The sequence below is a fragment of the Tinamus guttatus genome, unplaced genomic scaffold (genome assembly GCF_059628265.1).
Source record: "Tinamus guttatus ecotype Peru unplaced genomic scaffold, ASM5962826v1 Tinamus_guttatus_pri_ptg000012l, whole genome shotgun sequence".
NCBI classification, from domain to species: domain Eukaryota; kingdom Metazoa; phylum Chordata; class Aves; order Tinamiformes; family Tinamidae; genus Tinamus; species Tinamus guttatus.
Genome location: NW_028288546.1, coordinates 287,408 through 303,317, shown reverse-complemented (window position 1 = coordinate 303,317; position 15,910 = coordinate 287,408). Strand labels below are relative to the sequence as shown.

The following is a 15,910-nucleotide window of genomic DNA, read 5'->3' as shown; positions in this document are numbered from 1 at the left end:
GGACTAGATGATCTCTAGAGGACTCTTCCAACCTTAATGATTCTATGATTTTGTGATTCTATGATTCTGTGATCCACTAGTAAATTCTTTTGTCATAAACTGACAAAATGGTTAAAAATACTTTCAGTGAAAGGGGTCCAAAATTTCTAAGTCATGATCTTATCTCTTAAACTGTCTTTGCGTTTTACAAAAACAAATCTGATTTTAGAGTTATGTTGCAGTACTGAAAAAGTCTAACCAATACTTAGTTCGTGTGTCCTAAATGAAATTCTATAATGAAAAGAGGAATCTGGACTTTTTTGAAAATACATGGGCATACAGGAAACAAACAAACAAAAAAACCCAAACATACAAACCACAACAACATAAAAACCCTCCAGAATAATGGTGTTGAAAATTGTATTTAAAAAGGAGAAAATCCTGGGAATTGAATAACAGCAGATTTTGAATTTTGGTCCATGAACCAGTGACCTTATTTGTTAAGAAGTTAACTGAGAAAAAAAAAAAGGCTATAACTTAAATGTCCTAAATGGAGTTAGATGCCTTCATTTGGAAAATTAAAAATTTATAATAGAACCCACTCATCTAACTTATTAAAAAAAAAAAAAAAAAAAACCTCACCAGAGTTATAATAAAGCCAAGTATTGGAGATTCTTTAGCATTCCTAAGGAATCTAATATACTGCTTGATTATTCATATTATTTGAAAAGTTTTCCTCTTCCCCCCAAACGTTACTTTGATCTTTCCAGCTAACAAATAATGTGACTAACCTGTAAACAAATAACCACATTCTTGCAAAGTAAAACTGCCTACAATTAAGAGAATAGCACAAGGACAGAACATTTGGTCCACAGAATTGCAGACCTGATTATGGAAAGCAATATATTCTGTTTATTTAGGGAACAAAAGGTTTCCATTTATTGCACCACTTGAAATGACACTTAGATGTCATACAAACTACCTAAAAATGAGGTTGAGGGAAAGGAAACTGAAGAAAGATAAGAGCTCTTCTTAGCAGCTTTAATAGGGTTATTGTTTCTATGGAAACGCTTCCCATATGCTGGATAGAATTCTCTGGGGACCTGGTGATCAAATACTGCAGGACTTTCTCACTATCTAGCAACATTCACTTCATGTTTTCAAGAAGTACCTCTCTTTGGTTAAAAACACAATTACATTATCAGAGAAGTAACCCACTGGATAATTTTCATAAAGAAAGGGAAAAAAATAGCAATTCAACTCCCCTGCAAAGATGAAAAGTGATGTTTTAGATTGACTTTCTACTCTGACAGTTTAGAGCATAATTACTTTCTAATAAAAAAATATGTATAGATTAAACCAATCATAATTCAAAGAAACAACTTGCAACGGTCTAAATAACTGTGTAGAAAACCTCAAATCTGCCTGAGCTGAGTTGAGGTTGGTCATCCTACACATCTGGTGTGAAGATACTCTACATAAAAAGTGCAACATTTCTTTTTCTACAGAACCTCAGTAAGAATATTCTCATTTCTATGCAGTGTAGCCTATTTAATACTAGAGTCACTGTGCACAATATGTTAAAAATGCTATATGTGTTTCACATTTGTCGAAAAATGCTCTTTCGCATGCAACGAATCTAAAATCACCATCAATGGATCTGAGTCCTGAAGCACAGTGCGTACCAGCTCATGAGAAACATTTAAACAGTTGCTTGGTCCCTATGCATGGGGATTATCTTGATTATCTTGTTGCATGGGGATTATCTTGAATTCTTTACTTTTTCTTGGTCAGTCTTTACTTCAGTTTTATTGTTAAATGGACTTTCACATTCTTTCTTATTATCAAGGTCTGCAAAATGCTCCTCATTTGCAGATTCTGCAAAAGGATTCAGCTTACACAGTTCTACTTTGTCAAATATTTGCCCATATTAAACACTGTCGATTTTTTTGATTTTTTTCATCCATACTGTTACAAAATAAATTGCACCAAGATTTGTAGCCTCTAAGGGCCTGTTATGAGTCCACGAAAATTATGTGTTGGCTGTTTACCTACCTGCAAAAAGCGCCTGTGACTTAATCAGTTCATTTATCTTCATTTGCTATTTTGGTTTGCTTTAGTCTTTCATACGAAGCTGAAACGGTAACTTAACAACATGAAATCTTTGGAGATAGGTATGACAAATACTAAGCCTAGACATGAACAGTTTGTCATCGGAACTCCTAATATAAATCCCTTGGGAAATATATATATATATATATTTCTTTATATATTTATATTTGTGTCTTTCTACATGTTTTTCTATAGATGTGTGTCATAATGTTCAGCTGTTTGAAAGCTCTTATCTAACAGATACAATAACACTCCCAGAAATATATTTGTTCTATTAAAATAGTTGCTGCTAAGTTTTGACCTATTGCTAGAAAGCTATCCAAATATTGATGACAAAGTTCTTCACCAGCAACTCTTTAATGTGGACCATGGATGATTTAGACCATTATGCAAACAGTGACACAATGACTAAAGACGACTGATTATTAGAAAGACTAGAAGACTGAAATACTGGCAATAACAGGAAATAACAGTATAGTTATTGTGTGAGAGTTCAGAAAGCCTCTCAGTTGGAGTTTCTATGTGCTAGTTGGCCACAAAGTGCCTGAAGTGCAGCAAAGCCCACCAAGCCTGCCAGCTCTCAAACTGACAATCCACAGATTGTATTATTTTGTTCCGGGACTAGAGGACTATAGACTCACTCATGTCTGTAAACTGTCTTCATAGCGCTGGCCCAAGTCAAATAATATGGAGTTATCTGCATTTTAAAATTTCTCTCCTTTCTCTTGATCTAGACTATTAATTCCTTTTTCTGTCCTTGAATCTACAGCCTTTCAGAAAGTAATGATGTGCGATATAAGCCACTTTGTAACTTTCATTGATCTTTACTTGGTCCTTGTATTGGAGATGGAAATTTCTGTGATCCATAGAGTCATAAAAATCTCCTGTGAGAAGAAGAGACCAGACCTTGAGAAAGAAGATGTTTGCCTGCCCAGGCTGAGCGATAAGGAGCAGGGACGCAGCTGCTCAGCCCGGTTCACAGGCAGCCTGCCCCAGAAACCTGTTGAAGCCGGCCGCTCAGCTGGGCTTGTAGCCAGCTTAACCACAGACGTCCTCCAAAGCTAGTTTCCGGGTCAAACACCCGGAAATGAGGAAGAAGATGGGGAAGGCAGGACCCTTGAATTGAGGGCTGGGACCCCCAACTGGCATGTGTGCCCACGCACCCCAAGGGGAGAGTTGGGCAACTAGAGGCGGAGTTTGTCTGCCCCCAAAGCTGCCTCCTGGGTTGTATTGACCCTACGTGCCAGGATGCACCAGGCATAGAGAGGACAGTGCGGAGAGCGCGGAGTGGGGGAGAAGAAACTCCTAACTCTGAAGCTTACGATGTATCCGCGGGAGCCGGTCAGCAACTCTCTCTCTGGTCTGCCAGCTCGAGAGGATCTTCGGGTCCAGATCGGCAGGTATCACCTCGTGAGTAGTTATCCATACTTTGCTTCTTTTATATGCTTTCACCTGAATAAATGCTCGATGTAGTCACCTCGTTCTGGCGTGATTATTGCCGAATCCCAAGCCCATCCGGAACAGTCCCCCCATAATTCTAATTTGAACCAACACGTTTGCTCACTAGAAAATGAGCCTTTTTCTTTTTTTCCCCCTCCTCAGAACCTGTAACTGAATGCAACATGCCTGAAGAATAACCTGAGATCTGGTTACTTTTGGTTACAGACTATGAGGCTTTTGTATACTGATATACAAGGAGGAATAGTTTCTGACAGAAACGTAAGGATAAATCTCTGCTCCAGTTACTGTACTGATGCACTGAGGCAGAGAAAAATAAGTTTTTTTATGTTATCTCCTCCTCATCTTACAACATTTGTGTTACACAGGCTTTTCCCCTTAAGCTGTTTTTAACTAGTAAATATGCTGCAAGTCTTTCTATTTTGGTAATCTTAGTAGGTAATGCACTATTTAAAATATATTTGATAAACAACCGTGACGCAAGAAGAAAGTGTCAACAATCAAAAATGAAAGCAATCAGCACAAGCATGAATATTCACTTATGCATTTATATGCACGCTTCAAGGAGAATCTCATTTCATAGGAAAAATGCGATGCCCATATCAAGTACACGGTATTACTGTTTGTAAAAAAACATAGATGACTGAGAGAGACATGGCCTGATAAAAACCAGAACCATTGGATGGCCTGATTCTTACTGAAATAATTCTTACTGAAAAGAGATAGCATTCTGGAGTCATATGAGTCAACAGACCATGAAAAATACAGAGATTGTATTCTAAAAATCCATAGGTAGATGTATACAGTGCAAGTCCATTACACAGCTCTAAAAAATGAGTTCTAAAAACATTCAGAGCTGTACCATATTTCTGAAAAAAAAAATACATGAATATGCAGAAAAGATTTGGTTTAAAATATTCTCCAACTATAGCTATTAGACTCAGATATTTGAAATTTATTTTCTTATGAGATGAAATGGAAACCTGTAAGTCACTGAAACAGTTATTCTTAATTTTTGAAACACTTTAGTACTGAAAAAAAAGCATTTAAAATCTAAGCTGGTCTTGTAGAAAATATTATGTTGTTTAAACTTTGAAGGGTCCTAAACCTTGGACTACTTGTTTAGCTACAATACGGAACTAACATTTTCAAGTGTAGGTGGCTAGGGTTATAGATGAAAAATTGTAGTGAAGCACATAAATAAAAAACTTGATTGCCAGGGTCTTATTTACCAAGGCTTCTACTAATTTGTGAATGAATGGGCTCAGCCTAGGACCACGGCAAAGTGAGTCTTAGCTGTAGTTCTTGTACTCTTAAATAAAATGAATGCTATAAAATGTCATGCTGAAACATCTAGAATTCAATCCAAGAAGCATAACATGCACTCTGGCCTCACTACAATTTTTTAAATAATAGTGGGAAATGATTGTATGTATGGAAAATAGAACAGCTAGTTTACCAAGGTTTACTGGATGAATAGTAAAATATACCACCATTGAGACTGAAGTTGAGAAGAATATTGTAAAAAATCACTGTTTTCTAATGAACAAAATGTAATATGCTTTGAAAACAGCTGCATCATAAAGGGAATTGTGTGTGTGTGTGTGCTTTTGTTGTCAATTTGGGACAATTATCCTTAACACACAGAAGAAAACACCTTTTAATGTATAACTAAATAATTAACAATAATAGAATGATAAAAATGAGATTGTTTCTCTCCCCAAACACAATATAGCTAATGTACTGTATATTTTACCAAATGACAACAAAAAATCTGTAACAGCTTTCTTCTGATAAAGTAAAATTTTCAAGTAGAATGAGTTCTATGTAAAAAAATATAGATGCCAATCATACATGATTGAAACATTCATCTGCTGGAGAGGTCTGCAATATGTTGAATTACAGCTTGAGTTGTTTTTTATAGAGTTGTTTTTTATACATACTTGCTTATCTTGCACACAGCAAGCTTACTTGAAGATTTGCCATGACCAGCCAAAGTGGCTATTGATGCAAGAGTACAGCTGGAGAAACCAGCACAACTAGAGCACTCGTAACAGCTCAAAAGAGCAAATGGCAGACAAGCCTCTTCGCTGACATAGCTACACTTCTCATGAGGCTTTGCAATTAAACACTGCTAGTGTTTGTTAATGCCTGTAAAAGCTGAACCAAACCTGGTTCTGTGGGCCAGGTCCTGCAAACATGCTAACAGACAAAATAGGGCTTCCATTCACCCTACCTGCCTGCTCATGTTAACAGGACTGTCCATGAATAGCAAAGGAACTACATTTTAGATAAAGTCTGAATTTTGCATCTTTTGTAGACAGTACTCATGATAGAAACTGAACACTTTATCAAATCCTGTGAGAGAACCTGATACCCAGAGGGCCTGCTTTAGAGCAAGAAGCCATTTGAATCCCAGTGAGAAGAAAATTACCAAAATAACTTGTTTGAAGTTATGATCACTATTGTTATTCAGAAAACTACTTTTTTAATTGTGTTCAGAGAATCAATTATATAGAAAGTACAATACTTGCAGGTTGACCCAAAGTAAATAGTGCCTAAAAAATTTTACTTGAGGTGGAAAAGCTCTGGAGAGCTGAATCTCTGGGGATTTCTTCTTCAGAATTTGTACTGAACAAAACAGAAGAAAAGAAAGACTTAAACTACTATGTTATCCCTATAAATGTGTGTATTTGGTTTTTTTTTTTTTTTAACATATATAGTTAGAAAACTGGAATCTGTCACAGTATTTCTGGCCAGCCTCTGTTATACTACAGATTTGTAGATTGCAGTAAGTAAACAGAAGAGTATTCTGGGAGTTTGGCCAGATTCATCTACAGCTCTTGGAAACCTCTCTTTGTGATTTGTGCCTTCATCTGTTCTTCATCTTACAGTGTAAAAAGATAAATGACTTCCTTTCTACCTGGAATTCAACAATTAATCCGTTCTGATCAAAAAAAAAAAAGTAATATCTAATCAAGACATTTTTACTTTTTTAAAAATTATTTTAAAAATGAAGAAATGAAGGAAGAATGAAAATAACTCTCAGAAATCATCTTTGTAATTGTATAGGCCAGGGCCTCAGAACCCAGAGCAGAACATACGGTAACTATGAGCTACAATCAATGAATAACAAAAATTCACATCCATGGTTTTCTTACATTGGCCACAATACTTAAAAAAAAAAAAAAAAGATAAATCGCCAACAAGCTAGAGGAAATGAGCAAAAATTACTAGTGGTCTCAAAAATGCAGCCTGCGAGGAAGGCGTATATTGGAATTGTTGCAAATAAAGAAGACTAATAGTAAAGAGGTACAGGGTGCAGGGCAGGGGTACAAAGTTATACACTGGGCAAAAGATATGCTTAGACTCTGGCAAGAAAAAATAATGTGGAACAAAAGGCAAAAAAAAAGACAAATAAAAGAACTATCTGATTTTAAAGATAAATTGGGAAAATATAGCCTTTGGAAAACATTAACAATTTTAAAAGATTGTCTGGACAAATATCTGCTAAGATATAAAGCTTATTGTGATACAGAGGTATAGATACCTTAAACTCTTCTGAAATCTTTCATGCTTGTGCCCTGCCGTGTTGTCTTTCCAGCCTACATCAAGAAGGTTAAACCGCCCCCATGAGAACTAAGGTCTGTGAATCAGAGACTTCAATCTGCTTAAAGAAGGCAACTTCCTCATCCTGACTGGGGAGCCCGAGCGGTCATCTCTGTCTCTCCTGGAGAGTTTGTATCCATACATCACCATTTTCCAGCTACATGAGCTGTCTCACCATGTCTCACTCCAAGAAGATCACCACTGTGACTGCATGCGGAGCTCCAGTTCCTCCCACTTGTGTCCCAGGCTACGTGCATTTGTGCATATGCTTGAGGGAGATGTCCTTTCACCCTGTCTCATCATTCCTGAAGTGTCTCATATTCCTGTCACTCTACATTGTTTTCTTTTGACTCCACCACTACCCGATATAGCTGTAGTCAAAATTACCTTTCTCCATGGTTACTAATTTGAAGTTCTTACCCTTTTCAAAATGATTAGGTCATATGATGCATTAATGCTGGACACTACAATGTCCTAGACATTACGTGCCCTAGAATATGGGAGATAAATCATGGATCATGAAAATCATACAAACTCTTGAACTTTGAACAAAATATTAAGAATTTAAAATGAAGGATAAGATGGAAATGTGTCATGGGAGAATTTATGCATGTGTGCACAGCACAAAGCTTGTATCTCTGAAGCATATACCAGCCACTGTTAAAACAGTAGGACTGGAAACATTAAACTGATGAATCAACTGCTGTTCCTAAGTTCTTGCATTTTCTTTTCCTTTACTTTACTGCATTTTTAGCAGACAGTCTTAGAAGAACCCAGAATCAACCATTAGATGTATAGTAGCAAAAAGAACCTTTGCCCATAAACAGCATCTGGTCAAATAAGGCAGCTGTGCTGATTGACTTTAGTGTTTTATGTGCTAACCTTGTTCAGATCTGCTCTCAACAGTTTTGGCTTTGAACAAATCTCAGAATATCATCATAAAGCTAAGTGAGAAAGGGAAGCAGACCTCTTACCTTTATGTTCATTACAGTCAGTTCTCTAAGAGACTAAGTCTATGCTATCAATTTTTTCTTGGCTATCTTAAATGAAATGGGATGTATCATCAACTTTTAATAATTCGTGCTACTGTTCATATTACATTTAATTGTCCTTCCAACATAACACAATTTATAGCAGATTATTTTTTTTATTTTCCTTTTTTACAGAGATGAGTAAATGACAAAATAATTCCCTGAGACTTTTGAAATTCTAAATATATTTTTGTAACAAAACTGAGCCATGCTCAGACAGCTTTACCAGTGGACATCCATAAATATTCTCTCTTTCAAGACAAACTGCAGCTTTGAAATCCATTACACGGAAGAGAACAAAATGCTGCCTTAGCATAAAACAGCAATACTTAAGATAGTGACAGAAACAGGACGATGAATTAAGTCTAAAGGACAAGACTCATGTTGTATAGGAGAATCTATAATAATTCCTTAACTAATAAAGATGTAGCCTTGAAGAATATTAAAGCATCATATTACAATTTCACCAATGAAATCTTTCGCCTTCAAAAAGTACAACTGACAATCATCAGCTGTATTTTTAGATAATGATAATTCAAGGACTTTAAAGAATCTTCAGATAACTAATTTTATACTACAGATTTTATACTTCCATATTTAATTACAACAGTGCTATACATCACTGTTTGCAAAATGTTACTTAAATAACAGGTAATGTTCTCACAATTTGCATTTATACCTAGCTAAATTCTATTTTTAGGCAGAAATTAGGAGATATGAAAAGTTTTATCAAGCCAAAATTACACATAATCTGGAAAAAAAAACCGCAGTAGTTCACTTAAAGGCCAATGGAAGGAAAAGCTTTTTGGATTAAGCAGCTTAGTAAATTGAGTTAATGAACTTGGGATTTACCAGTAGTTGCTTTCAGAGTATCTCAAAGTATTTTACAGAATATTATATATGCTAATTGATCATTAGAAAGGATTTATCCACCAACACCACATAGAAAATGTGGCCAAATACAATAAAACATAGAAGCAATCCAAAAATAATTAGGTAGTATAAGCAGAATTTACTAGTCCAAACTAGAGCTGGGCTAGAGTTGTAGTTTTAACATCTCTCCTCTTTAAAGAGTCTTAAAAGGTTTTGCATAAATAAAATTGGCTAGAACTAAGTTTTAAATCTCATGTGAAGCCAGGAGTTTAGCTGGAATGAACTCCCCTACTATTATGCTATAATGACTTTATTGTACTCATTACCAAAGCAGATGATTTAAATAGTTGTCTATTATCAGCATAAAACAGCATTGTGCTTTCCCAAGTTTCTCCTTCCTCTTCAGCTGGCTTGGCCCTTCAGACTAAAATTCCCTTTTCAATTTCTGATGTAAATCTCATTGCAGTGTTGCTTTCTGTGATAATTCTGCAGCATTATTTCAATCCTATCTGTGAATATTATCAACAAATCATTTACTTTTATGTTCTTATTGCTTAAGAGTATTTTACTAAATCAAGTGCTAAAAACAGTGCTTGAAGCTTCTCATTAACCCATTAACTGCTTTCACTGACTTCAGGTCCACCCATTGTAATTAGCCCTAATTCCCAGACTTGAATATAACAGTGAGCACAAATATTTTGATATTTATAAGATTCTATTTTTGTTCAGTATAGGATTAGATGCCTTGAATTTAAAGCTCGTCTTTCTCTTTTCCTCTTCCTTGCTTGTATCAATAAGTATAATGATCTTTTGTTATTAAATTTGATCTGATTGGTACTCTTCCACTAAAAGTAGCAACATAATGCATTATTATATCTGCTTTCTCATTACTTATGTGTGAACAATTATCTGGAAATGTTCTCTTTCTGGAATAATTGCATATTCTTTCTCTCAAACTGCAATTCCGTTTAGCTAGAAACAAGCCAGTTCTGCTGCTTTCCCCAGTACTCTACATTCCTTTTCGAGATGTAATTTAAGAGACCTCCTTTCCATTTTAAGAAGGATACAGCACTGATGCATACTAATTACTTTGATTCAAAGACATTTTTATTCTGGACCATATCAGGCCAGTTAAGGATTAGCGCTTTGCTAATGTAAATTTCTAAATGATCTTAGGACAGACGCCCTCAGTGCTGATAGAAAATCATGAAATCCCATAATGCTGAGCAAAGCAAAACCATGCAAGATGCATGAAAGCGTGATTCTGATGCTCTGATTAAGATTTTGATTCAGATGTATCACACAAACATTTTTGTTACTTTTTAAAAATAATCCAACATGTTTTTCAATCCATTCTCACATAGCTATGCTGGGGCTTTAGCCAAGAATAAGTGGTGACAACTGTCTGTATATAAGAAGAAAGAATCAGAAGTGGTGAAAGAGCCGATTTCAGAAAATGCTGCTTGTTCCCTGTGAGATGTGATTTATTCCTGACTTTAAGTTAGTGCACTCTATTTTCTTCCATGTGTACTGTCAGCTCCACTTTATAATGCACTGCACAGCAGCAAGCACAATATTTTGACTTTATCTTCCCTATATCCTGCAAAGATGATTCACAACAAATATGCAAAGGCAGATCCAGCTTATTCACCTATTACATTAGTATGTTCTATTTACCATACTGTCACACAATCATATACCTGTCTGTGACCAAACCAACACATTTATTTGCCTGTGAGATATCTCATAGCTATCTGGCTAATTATATAAAGTTTAATTTTTTTTTCAAAATTCCATATTATTATATCTCATATACAAGCAGGTATACCCCTTCAGGGAAAGTAAAATGGAAAGCATATTATGAAAGTATATACCTTAGAAATACTTTTATTTCATCAGAGAGCACTCTCCATCTTACATGACCTAGCATTTATCTCATGTAGTCTATTCTTGGAAATACAGCAGCGATTTGCAATTAACAAATTTTCCTTGACAGTGGCATCTGCACACAGGAAAGGGCAAAATACTTCATAGTGAGCCAGATATGCTAACACTCCAATATGATGCCCACTAAATGTTTTTATTATTATTGCTGTTATTATTTTGTTTTCGCATTACAGGCTTAAAAATACTCCAAATTTAGTTTACTAGGAATAAATGCAGGACAGAGGAAAAGATGAGGCATTTATACAGCTATGCAGCTATGCATATGAATATAGCCAAAATTATCTTTATAGGGACATATGTAAATGTCAAAGAAGAATTATAGAATCCCCAGACTTGGAATTTAGTAACAACTTTTTAGTCCCTTACTAAAATTCGACACCTTAATTAGACTCTACTTTTGTCATGACAACATATGGAAAAAGAACTCAGTATCCTCCCAGAAGGATAATCAGAAAAAACATTTTGTCTTTGTAAGAAAAGTCCCCAGTCAATTGTGTGCACTCTTATGACTTAAATACATGTGAATTTAAAGTGAGAGAGAAATAAAGCTACTTGTTATAAAACATGTTCCTAAATAAGGGCACCTGGAAAATAATACGTGAAAATGAAAAGATTTTTTTCTTGCAAGCTGATTTTTCCCCACTTATATATTCGTAATGAGCGGCAGTCTAAAACTAAGCATTTTACCCTATGTTTACAGTCAATGAAGCAAAATGCAAATTTCTATGTATGGATGCAATGTGACAGATGTGATTTATCCCATTCCAACATAAAGGTCTAAAGTTACATGAAACGAAAATATTTACTTTAAAATGACATGAATAGTGCATTCATGGTATGAAATTTTGTCTGTTCATTGTGAAGGGAGTATGAGAGTGCCATACTTGATATATACCTAAATTATGGAAGCCTAAAGTCAGGTGGGGTGGACCCTGGCCTGTGTCTCAGGAATTGTGAGGATGCAAGATACCATTTCAAGTAGACATTTTGACAAATTGAATTGCCACATTATCTTCATACTGCCACACTTGTGACACAGCATGTAGGCATGTAGTTGGGTGCCTACATCTCTGTGTGTACTTAAGCTAATATGCTAACTTTTGCTGTGGATACAGATGGCACCTGAGCTCCAGGAGTGTGTCCCCTCAGACAGTTTCTGAAATAGGAAGAACTTTCCCAAGTTCTCCTTGCTTTGTTTCTTTGCTGAGGGAAGATACAATGCTAAAAGAGTTTCTAGGAATGCCGGATTTGCTACTCACCACCTATATGAAACTGGGCCTTGTATATTGTGCTGATGTCTCAGTAAGTGAAACTAAAGACTGCAGGCAGGAAACTATCCCAATATATATGATCTATATGAATATGATCTATAATCATCATGAAAATTCAGAAAGGTGACATTTCTCACATTAGAATATTGAAAATATTTTTGTTGAATATATCAAAATACTTTATTTGAGCTCGTCAAGTGTAACATGATACTTATTTTTAACTGAGCTGTAAATGAAACTGATTTTTCTCATTAAGGTGCAACACCTGACTGGAGTTTGAGCTCAGTATAATATGTTTATTCTTCTATGTGATACTTCATCTTTCACAATACCCTAAGTAATTTAGCAGGGGTAAAGCAATATCTTTTCTTGATTCCACTCTAAAAAAAAAAAAAAGAAAAAGTATCTGAGGAATTCTTGAAAAAGCTTAAGTATGAATTTAAGTTTAATATTAATGGAAAGTTCTGCCTGGAGCAGAAAAGCTATGAGTAACTGAAAGAAGTTTTATTTTCATAAGTAATTTGTAGCTATACAGACAGACAAAGATGAAAATATTTTAATAGAACTCCTAAGAATAAAAATAATACTATTATTTCCTTTATAATTTTTTTTCTAAATTTCTGAATTCTAAAAAAAAGCAGCTTTAGAATAAAGATTTTTACAACATAATTACTACTTTGTCCTTATTGGGTAAAGCTTTAGAAATATAAAATTCAGAATACTTTCTTGTTTATGAAAGTGCATAATTATTATAAAGTTTATAAAATGAAATATTATGTATTTATTATTTTTTTACTGTTGTAAATTATTCCTACCTTGCAGAAATTGCAAACTACAACATTATACTACAACAACTTAGGAATGGAAAGTGGGATTATAAACCTGCTGTCTTTTTTCACTTAAAAAAAAAAAAAACCCTTATTAAAATAATTTTTTCAAGGAAGGAGGCTCTATTTTAAAACTAATTATATTAGTATAATTGCTATAACGCAATAAAACTAATTTGGTTTTCTTTTAATTATGGTACTTTTGCACTTCTACTAAAGATAAAAGTACTTTAATGAATATCAAAACATATAAATTACAGGTGAAGAACTTAGGGTAGTCCAAATATTTTTACTGATAAACAGGTTATGATACAAAGCAATGGCTAAATATCTGCACTGGTTTTCCAATACAGACCTATAAAGACTAGTAAAGAAAAAGAAAGTCATACAGGAAGAACTTTTTTAACTATGAAGAAAATATTGCTAAATATTGCTAAAAAGAATATAACTTAAAAAGTTGTCCACCGAATTCAAACTATAAGCATGTAATTGAATTTTATGAGTGAACACCTATGGCACTGCAAAGCCCTGGTGATTCTAGTGAGTGACTGGATGATTCCAGTGGTGATTTCCCTTGTTGAAACCCAAGTGCCTAAGAATTAGATTGCTAAAACACAAATATGCAAATTCAAAATTTTGTTCAATTTATTTCCTATGCATAAAAAAAGAGAGCCAATATATAAAATTAATATGGAACTGAGTATAATTTCTTGATTTTCTTGGGGCATTTTTTTCTCTATGCTATAGTCTTGACAAATCAAAAATTAAATTTCTCAGGTCATGACATAAAAATAACTCATCTTTTCCTAGTCCAACTAATTAGATGAAAATGGACAGAGAGATCTGGCCATATAGCAAAATCTTGTCAAATTCTCTATGACTGAGACAAATTTATTCTTCAGCACAAATACATACACACACAATACGTACACAGAAGGTAATTCATCCTAGGATCTTAAGATCCCCTCTTTTAAACGGAATGACCGTTGGTGAGGAGCAATAAGACATTTATCAGCAGAGCTCCTTAAGAATGAATGTTTAATCAAAGACAGTCTCCATAACAGAGAGGAAGAGATAAGAAACTCATTAGTGGGTAATCACCTTTTGCAACCTCCTACAGAATTCTGTGGGATAATTACATTAGGCGAAATTAGGACAAACCTATTAGAATGGAACCACAAAGATTTCTACATTAAAGGTAAAACTAGATGTTTTGACATCAAACAAGATTCATAGAAGGAACAATTGAAATTAATTAGTTATTTTTTTCTCATGGAATACAGACCAAAACAGGCCCCAGCAGAATCTGGTGTTCCGAGAACAATTATACTTGATTTAAAATTAATAGATAATGTTTCAATAATTAGTAATCATCACTATTAAAATGTGTGCCTTATTTTAAGCTTAAATTTGCTCAGCTTTTATTCTTTAAATTCGCTGGTGCTATTGGGGTAGATTAAGGAACTATATACTCTCAAAAGATATTTTCCCTCCATACTTGATTCTTCAGTTAATTAAGTCATTTTTTCATTTTCTTTCACATAAAATGAAAAGGTCAAGTTTCTTCAGTCCCGTAACAAAATTTCAGTCTTCAAAACTATTGTTTCATCTATTTCTGAGCCCTTTCCAAAAAATCAGCTTGGGTAGGTAGGTAGGAAGGTATTTCCAGTGATAACCATTTCCCATACAGAATTACTTTTTGTGAAACTGGCATGGGTGACAGAGCCCTGGAAGAAGTTGCCCAGAAAGGTTGTGGAGTCTCCTTCTTTGGAGATCTTCCAAAACCGCCTGGATGTGATCTTGCGCAACATGCTCTAGCTGCCCCTGCTTGAGCAGGGGGCTTGATGGTTTCTGGACTAGATGGACTAGATGTTCCCTCCAACCTCAACCATTCTGTGATTCTGTGATTCTGGCATGTCTGTTAATCAGGTTTTAGCACAACTGAACATCTGAACTATCTTTATTCATCTAGTTTTAATCAGAATTTTATTAAAAGTTACAATTTCCGTAGGAAAGTTTATGCAGCCTATGTAAGACTGCAACAAATATTTTAGTTAGACAAAACTAACCATTCCATTCTATTGAGTTAACTTGTGATTGATTTTGTGGGAATATCTCAAGGTTGCCTGACATAATTCTGTTGCTTCAAAATGTCTGTTAAGTGTATAATATTTGGTTATATATAATAGATTTACTCCATTATATTACTTGAGCTCCTTGCATTACTTTACAACCATTAAGTATTTCTTTCTGAAAACCTCATAAAACAAACTTTGTCCATAAAGCAGAATTCCTTGCTTCCTCTATAATTCTAACTTGAGAAAGGGAGAAGGATTTGACCTACAATGCTATTTGCTAAAGCACAAGGAATACCTTGTGAAGAATTTTAAAATAATCAGATCTGACAGAGGAAAGCTAAGCTCAATGTCTGAGTGATTTCAAGCTTCTGTTTGGCATGATTAGTTCTATATCCCAGTTAATATTTGACAAAATCTCATCCCTAAGGAAGTATTAGTAGATCCCAAATTTGTATTTTCTTAGTTGTAGTCATATTCAACCATGCTGAACACATATATTCATAATTCACTCATTACTAGTTTTTTAGTTATGTAAATCTGATTACATATATTTAAAAATAAATCAGAAATAGAATTTTAATAGGATATTGACTAGAAAATTTTCAGGTGCATATACTGAAATGCATATATATGAGTAAGATGTCAAAATATTCCCAAAGGCTTTTGTTTCTATAATCACAGTCTAAAAGTTAATAATTTAAACAGAGATTATAAATTGCTCAGAT

At 34.5% G+C, this 15,910-nt stretch overlaps 1 protein-coding gene across 3 annotated transcripts in view; it reads right to left on the bottom strand.

Moving 5' to 3' along the window:
- Positions 1-15,910, bottom strand: part of CSMD3 (CUB and Sushi multiple domains 3) — a 574,767-nt gene that overhangs the window by 413,162 nt on the left and 145,695 nt on the right. The gene's annotated exons all lie outside the window — the stretch shown is intronic.